General features: G+C 40.1%; 1 protein-coding gene across 3 annotated transcripts in view; it reads right to left on the reverse strand.

Moving 5' to 3' along the window:
* The window catches only part of LOC104931166 (equilibrative nucleoside transporter 1), a 41491-nt gene that overhangs the window by 17552 nt on the left and 1068 nt on the right, over nucleotides 1-22871 (reverse strand). Inside the window, exon 2 of one of the 3 annotated variants that reach the window (XM_019258972.2) lies at nucleotides 6348-6461. The gene's annotated coding sequence lies outside the window, so the exon portion shown is untranslated. Of the gene's footprint in view, nucleotides 1-5487; nucleotides 5512-5944; nucleotides 6225-6347; nucleotides 6462-22871 lie in introns of those variants that run through there. The other 2 variants (XM_027277748.1, XM_027277749.1) reach the window with 2 other exon arrangements.

The following is a 22871-nucleotide window of genomic DNA, read 5'->3' on the forward strand; positions in this document are numbered from 1 at the left end:
TCGGCACTCGAACGGAAAAAAGATTCAACGGTCAAGACAGTAATTTATTGTTTCCTCCTCCACTGTTGTAGTAAAAAAAGTACAGTTCAGGTTGTGCCAGACAGCTCTAGCTGCTCAGATTAGTCCGCTTACCATGGTCACAATTCTCCGCAATGTTTTAATTATGCTTACTTGAAATCCTGGTTTGGTTGATTTCACGGGACGTTATAACTTTCTAAAAATTAGATTTCCTGCTTGAGGCTTCTTCTTCTTCTTTGTACAAGACCCTATGATATCCACATGCAAATCTGCTGCTGGTCAGATGATTACTGAACTCTAATTCACCCCTTGTTAAAAACGAAGTTGGCATTTTTATTTGGCTCTGTCATCAACTTGTGGTTTCATTTCCCTATGCTTGACATAAAGTATATCCAGAATATGACAAGGATAAAGCATGTTCTAAAATCAAACTAATGTCATTGCTACCAAGAAAGATACATTGCAGTAAGTCCCTTATCAATGCAGCTCTCTAAACCCAAAGTAGTTGGCAGCATCAAGCATCAACCTCCATGGCTGTGAAGTGACGCCAATGCAGAGTCTGAATTTCTATTTTACTCACCCATTCAAATTATATAAAGACTTGAAGTTATGCATACTTAACAGCATGCATAGCATGCAAAGCGTAATTGTCAGAAAAGTATGCTGGAAACACTGAGAAGAAACAATAAGTTTGAAGGCGTACGATGTCAATGGATTGAACAGTTTGGAACCAGTTTACAAGTCCAATTTTTCTTGTCTCACCAGCATACCTCTCTAACAGGGTCGCCTTTATTCCCAGCCTGACGCAGAATAGTTTGATGGTGGTCATATGATGAGGTGAAGGAAGAACAACCGCTTTCCTTCGAGGTCATTTCCCAGTGCTTATACATGGTGAACGCTCTTATCAACATCTTAACATTTCCCCTGAATGGATAACAGGGAGATATTTCTCTTTACACCATCGGTAATGATGAAAATTAGCATGTCAAATTAATGCCAGGAGTTGTTGTGTTTGCCATCAGTGAATCACCTGTATGCAAATATACAAGATGTCATGTGGCAACACTGGAAATGTACAAACATGACCTGCTGGTTTCCATTCCAGTAATCTAATTACAGACTATTTTACAAATGGGATACAACCTGAGCGCAGTTAACTGCAATTAAGTAGCTAGTTGCAGAAGGACCACAAAATTGAATTTCTCACATCAGTAGCAGCAACAACACAGTATAGAGGGGCCTTTACATTTTCTAAACCAGACATTCAACAGCAGCAAGAACAGGACAAACCGGACACTTACTACTAAAATCTGTAGTCCTGAAAATTAACCGAGGCTAACAGGATACAACAACAACAGACAAGAGAATTATTATTCCCTCGTGGAATTGGATTTCCGACCGTTTAAAACTGCTTTCTATGCACAACTCAAAATATTTACAGATGATTCATGTGACGTTCACATCTGTGCCTGACAACCACGTTTCAAATTCCACATCATTCCTAGAATGACCAACACACGCACGCACGCACGGGACATCTTAAAATGACACTTGCTCAATAGCCCCGTCCAAGAACATTCAAGCAGCACATTGACCTTTACAACCTTAATCACTATTTCACGCTGTGTTTCCTCCAGCTCTTCTTTCAAGGACAGTGTTGCTGACTCGTTTCAGAACAAGTCCAACAGCAGACAGACTAGAGAAATGGAGGAATGTGTGGGCGAATATTTCCTGATCCTTCAAAGCAAAGATGCAACATCCTTTAAAGATTACATCATGCAGAAAAAAAACCTGACGAACCACCAAGATGTCCCGAGATGGTCGGTCTGGTTGATGAGAATAATGGGCGACAGGATTAAAGATGAATTAAAAGATTCAATCTGGATTCATGCCTCTGGTGTAGTCATTGATTTATAGTTACACAAGCTGGAGTTAAAACAGAAAGGACTCAGGACCCAGTTGAGCCACCAGAGCACCCCAATTTATGTATTTATTTGAGTATTTTTGAGAAACTGTAACAAGTGGGAAGGTTGCCATGAAAACTGCTTTCATGAGTAATAAAAAATAAATGTATCCACCTACAGAGTAACTGACGAGTGCAATCATTATAGTATAGAGTCAAAGTGGTCAGATGAAAATTCTCCATTCTTTAAATGTGTATTGATTACTGGTGAGTAGTCAGTTGAATAGGTAGGCATAAGGCAGACATATAGTGGTTTGGTGATATTTTAAAAAAGACATACAAAAGCAGGAGGGCTGCAACAAACAATCATTTAAATTATTATTATTGATTAATCTAAATCCAGCATGGACCATGCGTAAAAAAATGTATTTCCCAGAGAGGTAATAAAGTCTGTGGCGTCCTAAAGTCCAAGTTAACATACTAAACTTGCGTCTGACAAGTAGTCCAAATGGCTAACGATATTCAGTTTTTTAATTATATTAAACAGAGCAGCAGCAAGTGTTCACATTTCTCAACCTTAAGAAAGACCGCTGAAAGTGTTGCTGTGCTGTTATGTACATTCAAACACAACATTCAGACGGGTCTATATTCTGCAGAAATCATGTGTCTACACTTGCAAGTGCAAGTTAACCACCACTAACCTACACCAATCACATTTTGTGGTTTCTTTTAATATGTGCAGGGCATGAAATGTAGGTGTTATTTTTGATATTTGTATTTGCAGCCAGTCACCTAGGCAGCAACTGCAACATTAAACTTCGCATCACATGCACACACTGTGGTTTGGTGGGAAACGCTCAGAACTCACAGTCAGTAGCCGCCGTCCCTTCGAAAAGCTTGTCTACACGAGCCTTTCATGTCAGCCACTGGCTTTATACTAGTGGCCAACTTAAATCCCGTTGATACAAAAATAAAAGAAATAAAACTCAACAGATTAAACAACTTCTCGATCTGAACTAAAGTTCAGTTCAGGGAACATAAGACTGAACAGAAAGACCCCTGACAGGTGGCCAAATACATAGTCACCTCATCACTTCCGCATGGTCAGAGAGGCATTTTGGTATTCAGAGGCAAACTGAGCGGAGGCAGCAGGCCTAGGTAACACTGTCAGGGTCCTAATACTGTGATTGACAAAGAGACACAGAGAGACCGATGAAATGAACTCAAACAAACCTCAAACAACAGTGGCTGGTTCTTTATTTTCTGAGAAGCCAGGGGACAGAAATATAATCAAAACACAAAATATTAGCTGTTTTCAGTCCCTCGACAATAGATGACACTACAAACCCCTGATGCAAATGTTCTCACATCAAGATTGCCAATAACCTTCTTTATCACTGCAAAACATCTTTGTTTTAAAAGACAGGGTGCAGCTTCGGTCTAATCAACACCATTTCTACGCCCTTTTCCCCTTTCAGAAATTACCTGAATCACGTGAAATCCCCCATCGCGCCACAGAGAAGAGCGTCATGCTTTTGTAAAACGGATATAAACAGGATAATACACCTAAGAGCAGGAAACAACAGCTCAAAGAAAGGAAAAGAGAAACTAATGAGAGTGGCATGGAGGTGAAGCCTATGGGGAAAATCTCTCATGCCTAAAAAGGGGAGGGGGGAGGACTTATAATCCATTGTCTTCACCCTGACCCGCCTGCTTTACACCACAAATAATTTCCCGCCTCAGAGAGCGAGCGGGAACAAAGCCCATCTCAAGCTGCCTGTCTTTTTAGTTGGTTCAAGTGGCGGATTGGTAAACTGGCAACCACAACTCCCCCTATCGCTGTGACTACAGTACAGTCAGCACTGATGAGTTTAAATGAGTAAGACTAAGTGAGGGCAACAGTTCCCATAATCTCTTTGATGAGTCAGTTCAGTAATCTTATCTTCACACGAGGGGTTGCCACCAGACAGAAATGATAACTAATTAGTTTTCTTATTTGATGTGTATTACACCAGTCAGCTCGCTCAGTTAACACATTGGAAAACTTAACTCCCACTGCCCTACAAAACAGATGCTCATGTGGACCCAGCGGTGGATCGATGCTGACCCATCAGCTGTTTGAAAAACAAAGCCTCCATTATAGTGTGCTCGTCTCCTTGCTTCAGGGTCAGCTGAGTCACAAATAGCACAGACATGTGTGACATGGAGCCAAGCCAGGAAACACTCACACATCCTCACTCTCAGGACTACAAAAACTACCCCCTAAAATGATTAAAATACCATGCAAGTACTTTTCTTATCTACTTTGTGTACTGGGAGTTGTTGTAGCAATAAAGTCCACCTTATCTTGCATACATAACTATGTTTTCTTTAATGTACAAATACCCAAAAATAAGAATCATCATGTTTTTGAGACTTTTACATCTAAAAGACACCATCACGCCTCGTCCACTGAGTCCGCCATGTCTCGACAGACCAGGACGGACAAACTTACATTGGCTCCATATTGGACCTTTAAAGTAACATAAACAGATTTGACATAGATTCACCTTGCAGCAGTGCCTGATGTTAAAAATGACTGAACCGTCACGTTTTTGAGACTTTTACATCTAAAGACACCACCGGTCCCTCTTCCACCACATTTCTACAGTAGCCTGTAAAGGAAACATGTAGGTTTCACCACACCGCTTGATGCCACTAAATCCTCCACACTGCACCTTTAAAAGTAACTAAAACATCATGACAGGGATTCATTAGTACAACCTACATAAACACAGATTTAACCTTGCAGTAGGAGTTAGTTAGTGCCTGATGTTAAAAAACAATGAATCATCATGTTTTTGAAACTCTAAAACACACCGTTGGTCCTCTTCTACTGAGTCTGCAATGTTGCAACAGTAACCCTGGATGGACAAACTAACATTGGGTCCATATTGGACATTTACTTTCCTACATACTGGATCTAAAAAAAAAGTACAGTACAATGACATATTTTAGCGACTAAAACAGATTGCTGCAAGGTGCATCGGCTCTATATAGGACATCAACTCTTTTGTAGGAGCCACAGAAACATGTGGGTTGCACCATGCTGCTAGATGCCACTAAATCCTCCACACAGGGCCTTTAAAGTAACTCAAACAACATCACAGCGATGTATTAGTGTAACCTACATAAACACAGATGTGACATAGATTTAACCTTGCAGCAGGAGTTAGTTAGTGCCTGATGTTAAAAACCAATGAATCATCATGTTTTTGAGACTTTTATATCTAAAAGACACTGTTGGTCCTCTTCTACTAAGTCTGCAATGTTGCAACAGTAGCCCAGGATGGACATTTACTTTCCTACATACTGGACCTTTAAAGTAACTAAAAAAACAACAGTACAGTGACAGATTGCTGCAAGGTGAACAGATTCACCGGATCGGCTTTATATAGGACATCAACTTTCAAATTTTTTGTATGAGCCACAGACAAACATGTGGGTTGCACCACGCTGTTAGATGCCACCAAATCCTCCACAGAGTAACTATAACAACATTACAGCGATGTATTAGTGTAACCTACATAAATCAGCTCTGACACAGGTTCACCTTGCAGCAGCAGCTTGGTGTTAAAACCAGTCACAAGCTCATAAAACTTGTTTAACTTGACGGATTTAACCATTTTTCCCTCCAGTCAGTCAGTCACGTCCTGTGCTGCCACACAATATCTAACCACGTGTTCGTGCGGGTTTGCATCAGTCACACACACACACACGTGCTCTCGCACGACTCTCGTGATTAATCACCACGGTCACTTAAAATGTTTAACCTCATTAAATCTACATTAATCACGCGTTAATTCAGACTTCAGAGCAACATTTAGGACTTTTAACAACGTTTTTGCGGATGTTATTTAATGTTGTATGGAGGCAGAAGATAATAATTAAGTCATTTCAGTCATTAAAATAAACTTAAACAGTATTTTTATTGTTTAATTAAAGACACTTTGACTAACTCTAACCCAGAGTCGCCTGGCTTACCCGTCTGGTTAACGTTAGCTGGTTTGGTTAACGCTGCGGGCTTGGCGGTAAATTTAATATTCCCAGCTACAATCAACAAAGGAGGCATGTCCCCCGGCGTCCAGCATCCAAACACCGGGTACCCTTGTCTTCATTTAGACTCACATGAGCAGTTAGAGACGTCAAAATGAACCGCGGAATCGATAAAAAATGAACAAAATTGACAAAAAATCGCCTGAAAACACACGAAATAAATCAGAATACCACCTTAAAACGGTTAACGTTTATTTAATTCGAATTCGTCTCTAACGGTCAGTTTTCGAATGGAACGGCCGCCGTCTCCTCGTAGATAACGGTTTTAACTGACACACGGTGACAGTTAGTTGGTTAATTAATTAATTAACCACACAGGTGGTTAACTCACCTTTACCATACGAGTCTGTGAAGCCTGTTTCAGTCCGGTCCAGTCTGTCTGCCTCCTCAAGAAGAGCTGAGCCTGCCATACAGCACCATGGCAGTGTTGCGTTCAAAGCTCCTCCTACAAATTAGAAGCAGTACACTTTTTTTCAGCCATAACATTAAATTTAAAAAAAAAGATAACAAAGTATTACTAAAGTATGGCGATTAGCCAAAACACGATGTAAAAATATCATTTTGATGTTTTAGTTAACTTTAGGTTATTCTGGAAATCGTAATTTCCCATCGTCATGAAAGGCACCAGGAGGCAAGGGGGAATTTCATAGTATTTGTGTGGGATGACATTAAAATGTCAATCCGTTACCCATGACTTTCTGGATGTGTAACAGTGTGCCAGCTCTGACTGTCTTCTGAACATCTGTGGTTATGAATAATGTCTTTTAGGAACCCCCCCTGGTGATGTGGTGCAATAAAAGTGCTACGACTTTCAGCCACTGAGCGATAGCATTACATATCTTTTGTATATTTCATGTTTGGGCTGTCGAAACACCACTAAATGCAGTGACAATGGTTTATGTAATCATGATGTATTATTACTGAACCACAAATTATTTCCAATATTACCCACACTACACCAAGAGATATGTGCCATACTGTTGTATTTTGTATATGTGGTGGGAAATGACTTCATCTCACAGTATAAATCATATTACATAATCTTGTGCAGTGATAATTATGGTCACTTGAAAGCGATGAATACAGTCGGTCTCTTATTTAGGGAGATTCTTTCTGGCTGCTTGTCCTTTTTTGGGGGGACAGAAAACTGAAGGCTGCTGGAAGTAATTTGTGACTGGCTTGAATTAATTTCCTATCTTTCTGGAGCATTAAACACTGTAGCTGCTGGCATCAAATTAGTCGAAATAACTTGCTAGAAATTGATGGGCTGTTTGTATCCTGTTTATTCATATTTCTACCAAAAGAACAATGGAAATATAACGCTGTTTCCAAAAAGGTTGACACACTGTGTTAAATATAACACGAAATGTGCTGATGTGCACTGAAACCCCATATTTAACTAGGGGTACACAATGACAACTTATCAAATGTTGAAACTTTTATTGTTTTTTGGAAAATTATATGCCAAAAAAGTTGTGAAAGAAAGAGCATCTGGAGAGGCTGAGACTTTCTGAAGTGAAGATGAGGAGGGATGCACCACTCTGTGAAAGACTGCGTTGGCAAATGGTGCAAACGTTTAAGAATAATGTTTCTCAATGTACAACTGCAAAGAATCTGACGATTTTGTGGTCTACAGTTCATTATGTCATTAAGAGATTCAGAGAATCAGAAGAAATCTCTGTACACAAGAGACAAAGCTAAAAACCAATATCGTACAATGGGGATCTTCAGGACCTCAGATGCTCAAACATGCACTGAAACTCTATCATGCAAAGAGGAAACTGTAATCAAACAAATCCAGAAACGCCTCTGTCTCCTTAAAATGAAGTGTGGCAAAGTTGAAAACTGTCCCGTGGACTCAAAATTTGAAATTGTTTGAAAATTATGTATTAAAAGAGTCTGGGTGCTAAACTGGCCTGCCTGCAGTCCAGACTTGTTGCCTATTGAAAAAGTTTGGTGCATAATGAAACATAAACCACAATGAAGGAGACACCGAATTGCTGAGCAGCTGAAATCATACATCAAGCAAGAACAGGAACGTTTTTTAACTTTTTAAGATGACAGCAAAGTCTCATCAGTTCACAGATGCTTAAAAGCAGAGGTGGTGAACAGAGTAGTAAACTGTCCCAACTTTCTTGTAACATGTTGCTGACATCAAATTCAAAATGGGCGTATCATTTTCCAAAAACAATAACATTTCTCAATTTCCGCACAGCCTGCCAACTTTTTTTTGGAACTTGAGCCGTACAAAACAAAACAAATTTGGACAACACAATAAGCAATTCATAGACTGATTGATTCACAATTAAACTGTGGTTTGTGTGAATATATAGGTAGAGATGGTGCTTGAATTGAACTGTATAATCATGTATTCTCAGCATCAATCTCACTTATTCCCACAGTGTTTTTTCTAAATGCAAAGACAGCACATGTATTCCAGCGGAAGGTCAACGCTAACTTTGTTTAACAGTCTGAGGAATTTATTGAAGGTCAAAACAAACTAACTATAACAAACAAACTATAAGAGAGACAGAGTGTGCCTGTGGGAGCTGTGGTAGAGTGGTAAAACTGTCACGAAAGTAAGATTTATCCGTACACAAACAATTCAAAATATTAAACTATTGTCTTTTATAATGATGTGGAAAATATGACTAACTTCACTAAAAATGTGCAACTCAATGTCCTGCTGTAAATCAGCCTGAAAAGCAATTTGTTCTATTCCTTTTAGAGTACAACTTGTTTTCTTAAGTGTCTGCGAGAAGTGACACCAGAGTATAATTTCATCATAACGCTTAGGTCTGTCTGGCCCGCCGTGCCGAGGCGTTGTTTACATGCTGCTTGTGAGTCAGGACACACTAAGCACTGGTCTCTGCTGTTTGCTCATATAGTCCTGGTAGGTACAAAGTTATCCACACCCTGTCTCTGCCCCTGTCTAAAAAAAGCATGCTGTGGTTAAGAAGAGAAACCATGTGTGAAGGAGCTCTAGTCTGGCTGCTTCCTCACTAACACAAACACAACGAGGAGGAGCTGAGAGACTGAAGACTGAGGGACTACTGTACTGTCTCTCTCGGCTGGTGTGAAGACACAAGACTACGCTTCGTTTCCACCAGTGGCCATACAAATGTCCTTTACTCCGTCTTGTTGAATATGTCTCTACTCTGCATTCCTCTGAGGCTTGTTTACTGGCTTTGTACCCAAAGGGTAAAGTCAGTCAGAACACAGCCTTGAAGGGGTTTTTCCATGGAGAAAGAAAATAAAAGAAAAAGAGAGAGGCGGTGAGACAGAGACAAGAAGAAAGAGAGTGAATGTCTTTTACGAGACACCATTATCAGCTGAACATCCATGCAGAAATTAGATCAACTGTAGCTTAACAGGTGCATTGAGGTGGCTGAGGTCTTTGCCACTAACTGATCTTCACAAGGCACCTGTGCGACAATAAATCTGCCATAAACAGGCCATGTGTGGCCCCGGCAAAGGCTGAACACTAAGCCCATCCCATATTTCAACACAGCGGCTTGGAACAAACTGTCAAGAAGAACCTAGAGGAACATTCAATTGCCTCCTTTTTGTTGCATGGTTGTAGGCATTTCTATTGTCAGATGAAAATCATCAACTCCTACACTTCCTGCTGACCCCAGACAGTTCCCTCTCGTGCCATTTTTAGAACACACGTTTCTGAGCAAATAAACATCATAGATGTCTAATTCGAGAATATCCTGTGAAACCTGTGGCATAAGAGGCGAGCTCACGGAGAGGAGGAGGGCATGACATGAATGGGCTGGAAGTGGCTTTCTGACCACATACTGAGATTCAAGAGCACAGAGGTAGGAAGAAGGAATTCCAATGGATGGCCTCTTCAACCTCTAAATGTCTCAGGAGACTCAGCGAGAGTGAAGTAAATCCCATTTGGGATTAAGGCCTGTCTCCATTTTGGAGGATTATGGTTTGGATTGAAGCGACAAAGACAGGCAAACAAAGAAAAAAGTCCCTGGGCTGTGGGTGGACTGTGGTTGTTACTCTGCAACCACAGAAATCACCCTGAATCCTCAAAAACAGATTGTTGAGTTCACTCCGTTCAATCAAACTCGTCTAAAAATGAATGAAGATGAAATGTTTAGCATTCTGTTGAATTTCTGATGCATTGCTCACTTTTTCCAGGTCCTTGCTCTGTAAATGAGATCTAATAACATCCTTTGTTTCCCCCGTCTATCAATAACCTCATTATGTATTTCAGCTGCACCCAAACAAGCACAAGCATTCATGTGATGTAAATGAGAGAAACTGAAACAGGACTTGAAGCAAAGTAGGAGTACACATCAATCATTTTGGCCAACAGTGAATTCTAACTCTTCTTCTGCTCATTAATTTTAGGAATTATTCAACATCAACAGTTGCAGATGTTGTGGAGGAGGAGAATTGTGTGAGCGGGCATTCCTTTAGTTTCTGCATTCCTGTGCTGTTTTGCTTGAATTTAACGTGTGTTGTGATGGTGGGATCCTGATAACAGAGCTGGTGTTAAAGGTTAAATCCACACATGGACAAAAAGCTGCCGCCATCTACGAGTTGGAACTTTGAGTATGGTTAACCTCTGGACAAACCCCAATTTGTGATGTTACAACATTATATTTTTCATGAGTAATTAAAAAGTTATCGTCTCAGACAAGCAGCAACCTCCATGGCTGTGAATGAAGCCAATGTGGAAGTGCCAAAAGGCGTCATTCAGCCCGCCTCAGGTCCACCGACAATCCAATTGAACCTGCCTGGTCCTGATATGAATTAAACATGGGAACATTAGCTTATTCTTTTTATAAAAAAAGTGCAGCATCCCTTCCTAGGAGGAAATTGGGTTGTTGTAATTTCTACGGAAAGCCCTCCTTGAGCAAAGTCAGGTCATGGTGACCTTATCCAGATCCTGGAATTCTTTGGTATTTTCCCAAAAAGCCAAAGTTAAGAGATGTTGATAACAAGTTTGGCCGTGAAGTCGAGCCACATATGGAAGTAACCAATTGACTAGTAGATTGTATGCACATGGAAAAGCTGTCCAAACTGTACTTGATGTATGATTCAGAGGCAAGACTGCCAAGATGATAATGACCAGAGCTACAATAGTACCATATTAAGCTTCAAAACAGCTCTTCAGAAATCTGTCACAGATCACATATGTCTATTCTCAGTGGTCTCAAATAGTTCATTTCACTTCTCTTCTTGAAACTTATTGTCAAATAAGAAGCGCCTATGTTTAGTTTTGTCTTTCATCACCACACACTGCATAGATAAGACTAATTGACACCTGGAGGAAGTAACAAAAACACCACCCTTCAGGCCTGTTAGTTCCTTCTGTTTAAAACAAAGAAAGATAAGATAAGGATTTACTTATTTACTTAAATGCTTAGCAGATTGTTTTGCTCTGCATGTTGTTTCCATGTTTAGTAAAGCCTGAAAATACCTAAATGACAAGTCAGTGGATGCTTTAATGATGACCTGATTTATTTTATTAATTCAGTCCATGGTTTATTCTGGTTCTGTTCCGGCTTTTCGTTATCTACACCCTTCTCTACTAATAATAGATTGTTGGAACGATGCTGTGTTTTCTAAACCAAGCACTTTTCGGTTGTTCCAGAGATCTTAATAGAAACCTCTTCTATACAGCAGGTGTGTGGATGACGTCGATAATAAACATTGTACATCTACTGACGCACTGGAACGAAACAGCAGTGACAGCATTATCTCTGGTTGTCACTGTTAGCAGAAACATTGCTCTGCACTGTAGACTAATACACTTATTTGAAGAAGTTACGTATAATTTCTATCTAGAGATGCCTCTGTTAGCAGGGCAGCATCTAACCCTGGTCGGGAAAAGGGTTGTCAACAACTTGCATTAATGCTAAAGCTGGTGTGTCATTGGGCAGTGGGCTTTATAGGTTTACTGTGTGTGTATGTATGCATTTCATACATCTTAAATTAAAGGTTTGTTTTGGTTTTTACTACACACTATTTAAACACCTTAAACCAGTACAGAGCCTTTGCTGTATATTAATATGATTAACTAAAAAGAAAAGCAGCTGCACTTAAAGTATGAGGGTCATTTTCTTTCTTTAAGCATTCAGAATTTTTTAGCTGGAGACCATGAAATATTTCCAATTTGCAGCAGCAAAAGAGGTCAGAAATTGCAGTAAAAAAAAAAAAAAGAATCTCCAAAATAAGTTTTTGACACAAAAATGCGAGTGTTAGTTCATACAAAATAAGTTTTTGACACAAAAATGCGAGTGTTAGTTCATAGATTCTCTTGCTGGGGAAAGTTGCAGCAGACTTTTAGATAAATTGGTACAAAGAAATTCAATTTATTTCTTAAATGACAAAACGTTAAATATTACATTTTGTTTACTTTTATTGGTTGCAGAGCGCAGAGGTTTTCATGTTTACTTAAATGTATTTGTGTCGTGTTATGCGTGAGCGTCAAAAAACAAACAAAAGAAAACCATCATCTGTTGAATCACTTCAGGAAATATGAATTCCCAGCTGACTGTCTGTTAAAATACTCTGTTGTTAGTAAACTCTGGTCCTCTGTATATTCAGCTTACAACCATCTATAGATCTGCACTTCACTGATTTTCCTCTTTAAAAGATCATCTATCCTCATCCTGGCCCATCCTTTTATCTTATCAGACGCCATCAGCCATCCTGCTGGGCTGTCCTGATAAGGAAAATAATCAAACAGAAGTAACTGAGGGCAAGGTCTTATTTTTCTAAGATTTTGGAGTGCTGCCATTATCATGTTTTCTGTGGCGTGGCTCTGTCAATTTAACATCCTGTTTGCCCATATGAAACCCATTACTCAATTGTTCTCTCCCTATTCCTACGTGAGAAGGCACCAATGATCTTTTCCAGTCTTATTGACCATTAAGCCTCGACTGTTTGCAGCTCACTCCTCTTGTTTGCTTGACTCTCTGGATCCTGAAGGGATATCTGGTGAAGCCATTTCGACCCCCAAAGACAATACTCAGGGTTATTATTGTAGAAAATTCCACTCATTCCATTGTGTGGACCCATCTAAATACCTGGGCAAAATATTACTAGAGGTAAAATGGAAAACATATTCTTTGTAGTTTGGGCCAATCAAAGGTGTGGTCAGAGGTGTGCTCTGTTACAAGATGCTCTGTTATATGTACTACATTTTACAGCTGCTGCATGTGAGGCTTTATAAAGTGGCAATAATAAATATTTTTATAACAACTATATATCAGACAAATATAAAACCTATATTACAATCTGAAAGAGGTGCATATAAACCTACAGTGAATTATTACCTGAATCTGCAGCTCCCCTCAGTTTTATGGTTGAGTCTCAGCTCATTGCATTTATATAGCTTTCATCTGAAGTTTTACAATTTGCCTCTCACGTGAGCTGCTGGTCTGAGCACCAGGAATGATTTTGAGTGGTTTGGTATCTTGGGAATACTTTTGGACAGGAGCCGCTTAGGATCATATAGCCAAACCTGTGTCCAGCAGACGACCTTCTCTTCGTCCTGAACCACAGTCGGCCCTGTTTAGCTGTCTGACCCCTAACTTTACTGTTTCAGTTCACTCGGACTGCCCTCAAAATGTCGTTTTTGTTCAGACTGGGTATCTGTTTTGAAAAAAAGCCCCCCAAAATCCTTTAATGTCATAACTAAGGCCTTCCTTGTGTCACTATTTTGTAGTGTAAATCGCGAGCCAGAAACAGGATTTAAAGCTTGGTACATGAAATAAACAAAGCCAAAACACAACAGGTAGAGTACCAGAGTTGAGTCCATGAATCCACCTAGATGGTCTAAGTTTCAGAGATATATCATGCTGACTGTGAAGGAGTTTGACTGGTCTGAGCGTTCGATTGGTGGCTGCAGCATAACATCGGGCTGGGTTGCAGGGTTGGACTCACTCCTAGCTCTGTAAATAGGAAATTGTCAGTCAGGATTTGTGTCAAATAACATCAAATTATTTGCCCCAAAGACATGCAGCTCACCTTCTAGTTGTCTAGTTGTCTACTTGCATATTAACTCCACAACAGTTTACGAAGCTACAACGTAGGTAACATTACATAAATGAGTTGTGTCAGTCATTTGTATTATAAAGTGGTATTTGTCACAGCATTACATTTCTCAAGAATCACTCACTCCACCTTTAAAAGCCATGCACACCAATACAGGTGTCATTATTATGGCTAATTACAGGACAATCTACTAATAAAAATGTTTCAAGCACAGTTGCACAAGCACACAGCTGGGCAGGGCTTTAAAACTATTCCTCCTGATGTAAAACAGCTGAATGACGAGACTGCATTTTTAATATATGTGCATCCATCAAACCTTATTTTGTTCTTGAGGTTTATTTTTTACAGGCAAAGATAAAGTCATTGCAGAGTCTGTTACCGGATCCCACAGCTGCACATGATAGCATATGGCAGCAGGGATGCCTGCAGTGTGACACGTACATGATTAAGTGAGATGCATCTGCCACATGCAGGATTGACAACCGCGTGTGATACATGTCCCAAGCCACAAACCTTGGTGAAACTCCAGAACTGGAAAAAAGTTTAATTCCACGTCTCTACAAATCAAGATGCAACAGTTACACTATGATATCGCTATTAAATACCAAAAATGTTGCATTTTAGACACTTTTTAGGTTCACTACATAGCTCCAAGGTCATTATCTTATTATATAAGATGTGTACACATGGAAATCTGATAGAAGAATAAATGAAAAGGTAACATTAGGCAACAGAATGTTTCTTAAAATCATTTTTGTAAATGAGCTGATGATTAAAGTTTACATGAGACAGAGGTCAATCAATTAAAGGTTACACTGTGCAGATTTTGACCACTAGTGGCTCTGTAGAGCAAACATATTGTGTACATATGTGTGTACACAATATGTAATGTGGAGTGAAAGATTGCAGAGGAGAGGGTCCATAAAAGCTGCTGAGCCCAGTTGCATTCTCCTCTTCCCCAGCTCCGGTTCTGGCACGACACTGGCTCCGCTCCCCCTTAGCGTTCACCCAAATCTCAAGCCTGAAAACCTCCTCTGTGGTACAAACACTAACACACCCCCAGTGTTCAGCAGCTACAGTTCAAAGCAGTTTACTCTACTGTCAACAAACAGTCAAATTTAAACTGCAATATATTTAATAGTATATGCAAAATATAGGATAAACTGGAGCGTGACTGATATTCCGGTAGGTATTGGCCGATATTGGTCTATTTATGTTTTAATGTAGAGTTATTTCTATTTTTTACATTTTAAATAAAAACATTTTTCATGTTTTATTTAAGTTTATTATAAAAAAAACAATCCTCTACACCATTTAAGTATCGTCAGGCTCTACCCTACACTGAAGCCTGTCCCGTCCTCTCATTTCTTTAATCACGTTGGCCTCCAGCTACTCCATTGTGTTAGACGATCATTGAGCTTGTCACGGCACAGGAACAGTTAGCTGACCAGTCTGTGCTGAAGTTAAACTGTGGTTGTCTAGACGTTGAATAAAGCAGTCTCAGCAGTCTGTGGAGTAATACTGTCAGGATCAACAAAACTGTAAACCTCAAAAAGGATGTGTGCATGTGCAAAAATGAACCCAAGTTTAAGCTGAGGACTCGAAGGTAATTTCCTCTCTGGAATATGAAGGAGCTTATCCAGCAGGCAAAGAGTGCAGCAGCTTTTGTCCTTCACTATCTTGACTGTGCGGACCTGCAACTTTTAAGGTCAGAGAAAACGCCTCGATCTGAGTGTCTCAGCTTTTTCTCACACAACATATTTTATGTATTTCCCAAGTGCATCTCAGTATCTAAATCTCTAAACCTAACCTCCCTAACATTCATATATTTTTTTGGAATCTGCATACATACCAATTCTCCTGACCTGAAATATTCTCTGTTTCTGCCATTCCTCATCATTTGACTGCCTTGAACCTCATGCACCTGCTCACCTCTTATCACCCCACCCCACTCCCTGCAATACATAGCCCAATTTCCACCCATTCCCTGTCAGGTAGTGTTATATGTTTCTCATGAAGCGGTCCAGGAGCTTAATCTCCGCGCCTGGTACTTGTCTTCTATGATTTTCTGCCTGTAAACCATTTTTTAAGTTCCCCACCTTCAAATTTGGCTCTCTATGTTTCTATGCCTGATGTCTTGATTCTTGCCCTTTGACTCTAAATATTTTATCCCTGTCTACTTCGTTTACAAGTCTTTCTTTTGGCTAAAACAGTTTCAAACAATGCCACAAACCTCTGTCGAAAAGTGCAGTATTGCCCAGAAAGCGGCAATTATATCTTTAAATCTCTCTCTCCAGATTTACTCTTGTCTGGCGGCCTCTTGCTCAATTACTCTCTTTTTCTTTTCTTAGCTTCCTCCATCACCATCACCCTCTGTCTTTTCGCCTCTCGGCTTCACAGAGGCTGCTGAGCCTGATTACATCACCTGCTTGCCCAGCTCTATTTCTGGCACAACTTCCCATTTTGGAGATGTTATGGGTAAAAAAAAATGCAATTATATATTTCCCCATATCTTCAACTCTCACTTCATTGTACGCAGCAGTAAACATCTATAATTCACACCAAGATCACTGGCCAGCAAAGATACGAATTCAACAATATCTTCACAACACAGACCAAACAAGACAAGCTCCAAACCTCAGCAGCACAATCACTGACAGAAGAAGGAACAAAGCATTGTATTAGCTTTGACTTGTGCCAAAGATGTGACCACAGTTCCAGCTCCGGGAATTGGGTTCATGATTTATGTCTAATAAGTGTTACCTCTCCAAAGTAAGGTGAAGGTCAGGGTGGTGGTGATGTAGCATGTCAGACTTCTCTACAGGAAATCAGGGTTTTGTATCCTGTAACTCTTTCCAACTTAACCACACAAACAACAAGAGATCATTTTTTTTCTTTTCTTGTGACCTTATTTGAACCTGGTTTCTGGTGGAAATTAAAGTTATAACCACTCCCTTTCCTTTAGATTTTATCAAGCTAATGTGGTTGACCACAAAGAGGTTTGGATCCTTGATAGACCTCTTGTGAACAAATTGTTATTTAACTCCAAGAAAACTAAATGAACTTTGTTTAAGACTTGGGCGGGATAGTGCTGCATACTGTCCACAGCAATCACACATATAGAGAATCTCATCGAAGCCAACTGAAGTAGGAAGCACATGTTCAGTTCAAAGTGAGCAAAAGTCAAAGTATCAAGATGTTAAAAAGGATGTAAAGATATCCAGGATCCCGCATAGAACATCAGGTTTATAGCATTTGGCATTCAATCTAATAAAATCCAGCTGACATTGAACATAAACCAGGGTCTTGCAGAAACGTCCAAAATCGACATTCTTGTAAATGTTGCAACCTCTCTATCAACCTCTCATCCAAAAACACCATGTTCTCACAAGAGCTGAACAGATACACATAACACAGCTGAACGCCTCCTACAAAATATATACAGACCTCTCTATGATACAATTAATACAAGGATGAAATTGGCGTGATATGCAGCACTGGCTATGTTGACTGTACTGCTTCTAACTCATCTCAGCGTGGTCCATTTTCTTGATTGCGTCTTCCTTTGTTTCGCTAACGTTGTGTTCAGAGATCTCTTCTTTCGGGTTGTCTTTTAACTTTATCTTGCTTCTTTTTTTGCTTACTCCACCCATACCTCAATTTTTCTTTAGAGTTGTACTTATTTTTTGGCGTTTTTTGGGGTTTTTTCAACCAACTTGGGTGAGCTATTTAACTATGCTCCCACTCTCTCCACCATCTTCCCAGAAGTCTAAATCTAAAGCTTGATCGCCTGCAAGCAAAACTATGCATTCTGGGTATATACCCAGAAAATTTAGTTAGTAGTTTGTCAGTATTGACAGATTTTGGACTTCTTCAAGCTTAGAAAACAAATGCTCTCTTCTGGAAAACTAAACAAATGATATAAAGTAAAGTTATGATTAAAGGAGATTGTCTTCATGTTCTAAAAAGTTTAAAAATGTTCCACTTAGATTGTTTTCTGAATACTGCATTTCTGTTGCTAAGTGTTTAAAAGGCTCTTCAGTGTGTGCAGGGTGAAAAACATGAAACCACTGGCAACAATGACGATCTTCCGATGTTAAAATGGCAAACATATGTTTGAGATTATTCCAAGGAGTTTCCCTGAACCAACATGGGGAGTTATGTAATCATTCCCTGCTGAAAAAAAAGGGGGCTTTCTAACCCTTTCAGTGCAGGAACATTGAGACACTACCACATTCTTTTATTGTGAAATATACTGTATTCATTTCACCAGAGTGATGTGGGTCTGTGTGGAAATGTGCTGATGAAAGCCAAACCTACCCTCCTCTAAACACAACAAACTCATATGTGTGTGTGTGTATAAGATATTTTATCCAAGATGGGAAAACAAACCTAAGCTTATCTAGTTATGGAAAGTTAATGAGACCACATTCCAACCATGTTTAAACTGAGATGAACTGCAGCAAGAATTATTTTCTCAACAAATATGCTCAAAGAATTTTTACCTGAGGGGGTTTTTAAATCTGTATTTTCTTTCAGACAACAATAGGAGCTCTCTCAGCTTAACCTTTCTCCTCCCTTCCCTCCATCTTTAAGGCTTCAGATCAGTTTACATTTAAAGGAACAAGATAGTGCAGCTGGAGAGACCACACACACGAGCAAGCAACAAATACTAGTGCAGAAACCATTATCAAGCGAGGTCAACAATACAAGACACAGCAGCCACCTAATAAGCTCTCGCCAACAACTAAAAGTCAGTCTCAGATTTATTTTATTTTCACTTCTTACCTTCCTCTGTCAACGTCAGCCCACAGAGGCTGCTATGTCTGAGTACATTGCCCTCCTGCCAAGCCCTGGCTTTGGCATGACTTCGCGTCAGCATTCACCTGCACCCGGACCCTAAAAAACCTCCTCTCTCCTGTGGTACAAACACTAACACTCCCTCCATCAGGAAACTCTGTAAATCACAGAGAGTTGATGCGGACCTGCTGGAGGAACATCAGATGGAAAACCATGGATACCATTCCTGGTCAACATGATTTAAAATGGTTACGTTATAGTAGAAAAGTTGCGTGCTGTTAATTTAACATTTGCTAAATAGCATTAATAACAAAGTACAGCTGAGGCTGATGGGAATGTTTTACAGGTATTTCTGTCATAAACCAAAGTATCTAACAAAATGAACTTTTGAACCTTTGGTGGTGTCGCTGGATGAAACATCAGATGATCACCAAAGCCAAATTTCATGCCCATCCATCCACCAGTTTCTGAGACTTTTGAAAACCCACACGCCAACCTCATGGTGGCACGAGAGGAAAAGTCTTTAGGATACATCGTCCCATGAGTGTCTGTGCAGAAGTTATGTATTTGTCTTTGATTTTCCAGTCTGGACCAAAGTGCTACCTCTTTGGTTGCTGATATTACCATCCATACATCAACAAAGCTGGCATGGCTAAAACAAAAATCCAAACATTTGTTTGTTCTAGCCTCTCAAATGTGAGGATTTTCTACTTGTTTCTGTTTTATATCATTGTCAATTAAATGTTGAAATTGAGTTTTGGACTCCAGCTCAGACATAACAAACAATTTGCAGACGTCCATGCATGCCCAGGCGAACGGTGAAGGGAATGTTTCAGTATGTATGAAAAATAATCAACAGATAAATCTGCTCTTGCTTTGCCCTCCCTGATTCATCAACATTCTTGACCTCATGTACCCGACGACATCTGGTTGTAAACACAATAACGCTTTTTACAATCCAATCTCAGTCACCTGGTTTCACCCACCTGCATCATGTTACCCTGCTCCATACTTATGCGCTGTTACCCCTGTGTGGTTTTTAGATTTCTAATTATAGTCATTTAGTTGTCCTCATGGGAGATCAGGTGATTGAGAAAGAGTTGAGTACAACTGGGTTAAGGAGGGCAGAGCAGAAGGCTGATTGCAAGTCTAGCAGGAGATTCAGTGTCTTGCACTTCATCAGGAAACATGTCTGTCTTTATACTCTGCGACCTCAGTCATGGGACTTCTTTCCATACAGTGCTGCTACTTGAGGAGACTCACGTCTGACAGAATAACCTCACTATGACGTCATCTGGGTTATAAGAGAAAGCCTCAACACAAACTGGAGGTTTTGGGGTCTGAAAGACGTGTACGCTCACCAGGTGGAAAGGGCCTGAAGAAAAAGATGCTATTATTAGTTGCATTGTGGGAAATGTAAGCCCACATGGTGCAATAAAAGTCAGGATATCTCAGCCTCTGCCTCTTTGTTTGCTTTTTTAAAATTATTATCTGTCTCTTGTGAGTTGCCCCCGCTTTAGGGACGCGCAAACTAAACTGATGATGCACCGCTCTATTTATTTTATTTGTTAACTCTAAAATACTCATGAGCTTGTCTTGCAGTTGCTTATTTTGTCTAAACAAAAGTTAGTTTATAATGACATGAGATAGAGAAAACCTCATCAATATTTCAGCTATAATAAAAGGTGATTGTCTTTTGTTGTTTGTCTTCGTCTTATTGTGTATTGTAGCAACCTTATTGCAACAATAAAAATGTATTAAAACCAACAAAAGTTCGAGAAAAGATGCAAATCTTTACTCGGTAAAGCTTGAATCTACAACTGTTTGCCATTTTTATTTGATAACTTACTTCAAATATTAACTAATGGTCCTGTCTGATCAGTACGCCAGCCAGACGTGTTCTCATGTGTTGGGTAAAACTTTACAAACTGAGTTGTAAAATAACCACAACCCACAAAACTATGACAGAAATGCAGGGCGTTGACTTTAGACGACTGTGAGCAGCAGCATGGGAATAAATTAGCCTACAACACAATAAAGTTCTGTGACGCGGTCAAACACAAATAGATAACTGATGACGTGGCAGCACGACACTGCAGACAGCAGACAGACAGACTGCAGGGAGACAGACGAGCACCGTGCAGCAGTGAGTTCTTCAGACTATCTGGAGGAAACCGACAAATATGAATCTGTAGGTCGATGGACGTGTGGCTGGAGAGCATATGAAAAAATTCATTATGTGGGTCTCACGGTCAGAGAGGAGAGTACATGTGAGGGAACAAGACACTGCCAATAAACCACACAGCTGGACAGACCACACACACACATTCTACTTGTTTCTGTTTCATATCATTGTTAATTAAATGTTGTTGAGGTTTGGACAAACACAGGTTCCTCGGGCACAAGACGTCCTTGTGTGCCCTATACCAAACCGTGAAAGGAATGTTTCATTATGTTTGACATCTTCTGAAAAAATAATCAACAGATAGATCTGCTCTTGTCGTCTTTCTTGCTCTTGCTTTCCCCTCAGTAAATGATGACCTTGTGTGCCCTGATTGTTCAGTATTCATAACCTCGTGTACCCGGCGACATCTGGTTGTAAACACAATAACGCTTTTTGCAATCCAATCTCAGTCACCTCTGCATCACGTTACCCTGCTCCATACTTATGCGCTGTTACCCCTGTGTGGTTTTTAGATTTCTAATTATAGTCATTCTGTTGTCCTGGTGGGAGATCAGGTGATTGAGAAAGAGTTGAGTACATCTGGGTTAAGGAGGGCAGAGCAGAAGGCTGATTGTAAGTCTAGCAGGAGATTCAGTGTCTTGCACTTCATCAGGAAACAAGTCTGTCTTTATACTCTGTGACCTCTTTCCATACATTGCTGCTACTTGAGGAGACTCACGTCTGACAGAATAACAGAAAGCATCAACACAAACTGGAGGTTTTGGGGTCTGAAAGACGTGAATGCTCACCAGGTGGAGAGGGTCTGACAAAAAAAATGCTATTATTAGTTGCATCATGGAAAATGTAAGCCCACATAGTGGAATAAAAGTCAGGATATCTCGGCCTCTGCTGCTTCAACTTTGTTTGCTATTTTGCTATTATGTGTCTCTTGCAAGTCGCCCCCGCTTTATGGACGTGCAAACTAAATTGATGACTCACATCTTTATTTGTTGACTCTAAAATACTCATGAGCTTGTCTTGTCTTGCAGTTGCTTATTTTGTCTAAACAAAAGATAATTTAGTTTATAATGACATGAGATAGAGAAAACCTCATCAGATCCACAACACGCAACATCTCAACTAGAATTGCGCAAACTAAAATTAAATCCATCCATCTTCTGTAACCACTTATCAGGGTCAAGAGGTGGGCTACGCCCTTGACAAGTTGCCAGTTCATCACAAGGTTATCACACAGAGACAAATTCACTTTTACATTGACCCCTTTTAGAGTCACAGATTAACCTATTAGCAGCATGTGTTTAGAGTAGCTGGTGAAAATCCACACAGTGCTAGTGCTAGACAGTGCTACGCACACCCGTAGATTTCAGGAGAGACGTTTTGAAGCTTGAAATTTGTGCCGCTGCTACCATGTTGGCAATCCTGTCTTTTGGATCATCGGTGGACCAGAGGCGGGCTGAATGACACCTGGCTGCTCAAACAAGCCACCTGTAACGGCACCTACCCGTCAATCAAAGCAGCCACCTTCAGTACAGTTGTCATGAACAGGGAAATCAGCTATAGAGGGCTGTAGACATGTTTATTTCTGCTGTGATGTTGGACATTTTAACATGGGGACCTATGGAGACTGACTCACTTCTGGAACCAGCCTCAAGTGGTTTGAGGGAGTGCCGTTTTTTTTGGCACTGGCTTCACTTCACAGCCACTTCTTGCTGCTTGTTTAGCACCCACTACCTGCTGGCTGGAACTCATGTTGTATTCATAACATCCTCTTTGTGTTAACACAAACAGACCCAGGAGAAGTTTGAATTTACAATTATTTGCCACTTTTATTTGATAAATTAC

Source organism: Larimichthys crocea, chromosome III, assembly GCF_000972845.2.
Source record: "Larimichthys crocea isolate SSNF chromosome III, L_crocea_2.0, whole genome shotgun sequence".
In the NCBI taxonomy this organism is placed as follows: domain Eukaryota; kingdom Metazoa; phylum Chordata; class Actinopteri; family Sciaenidae; genus Larimichthys; species Larimichthys crocea.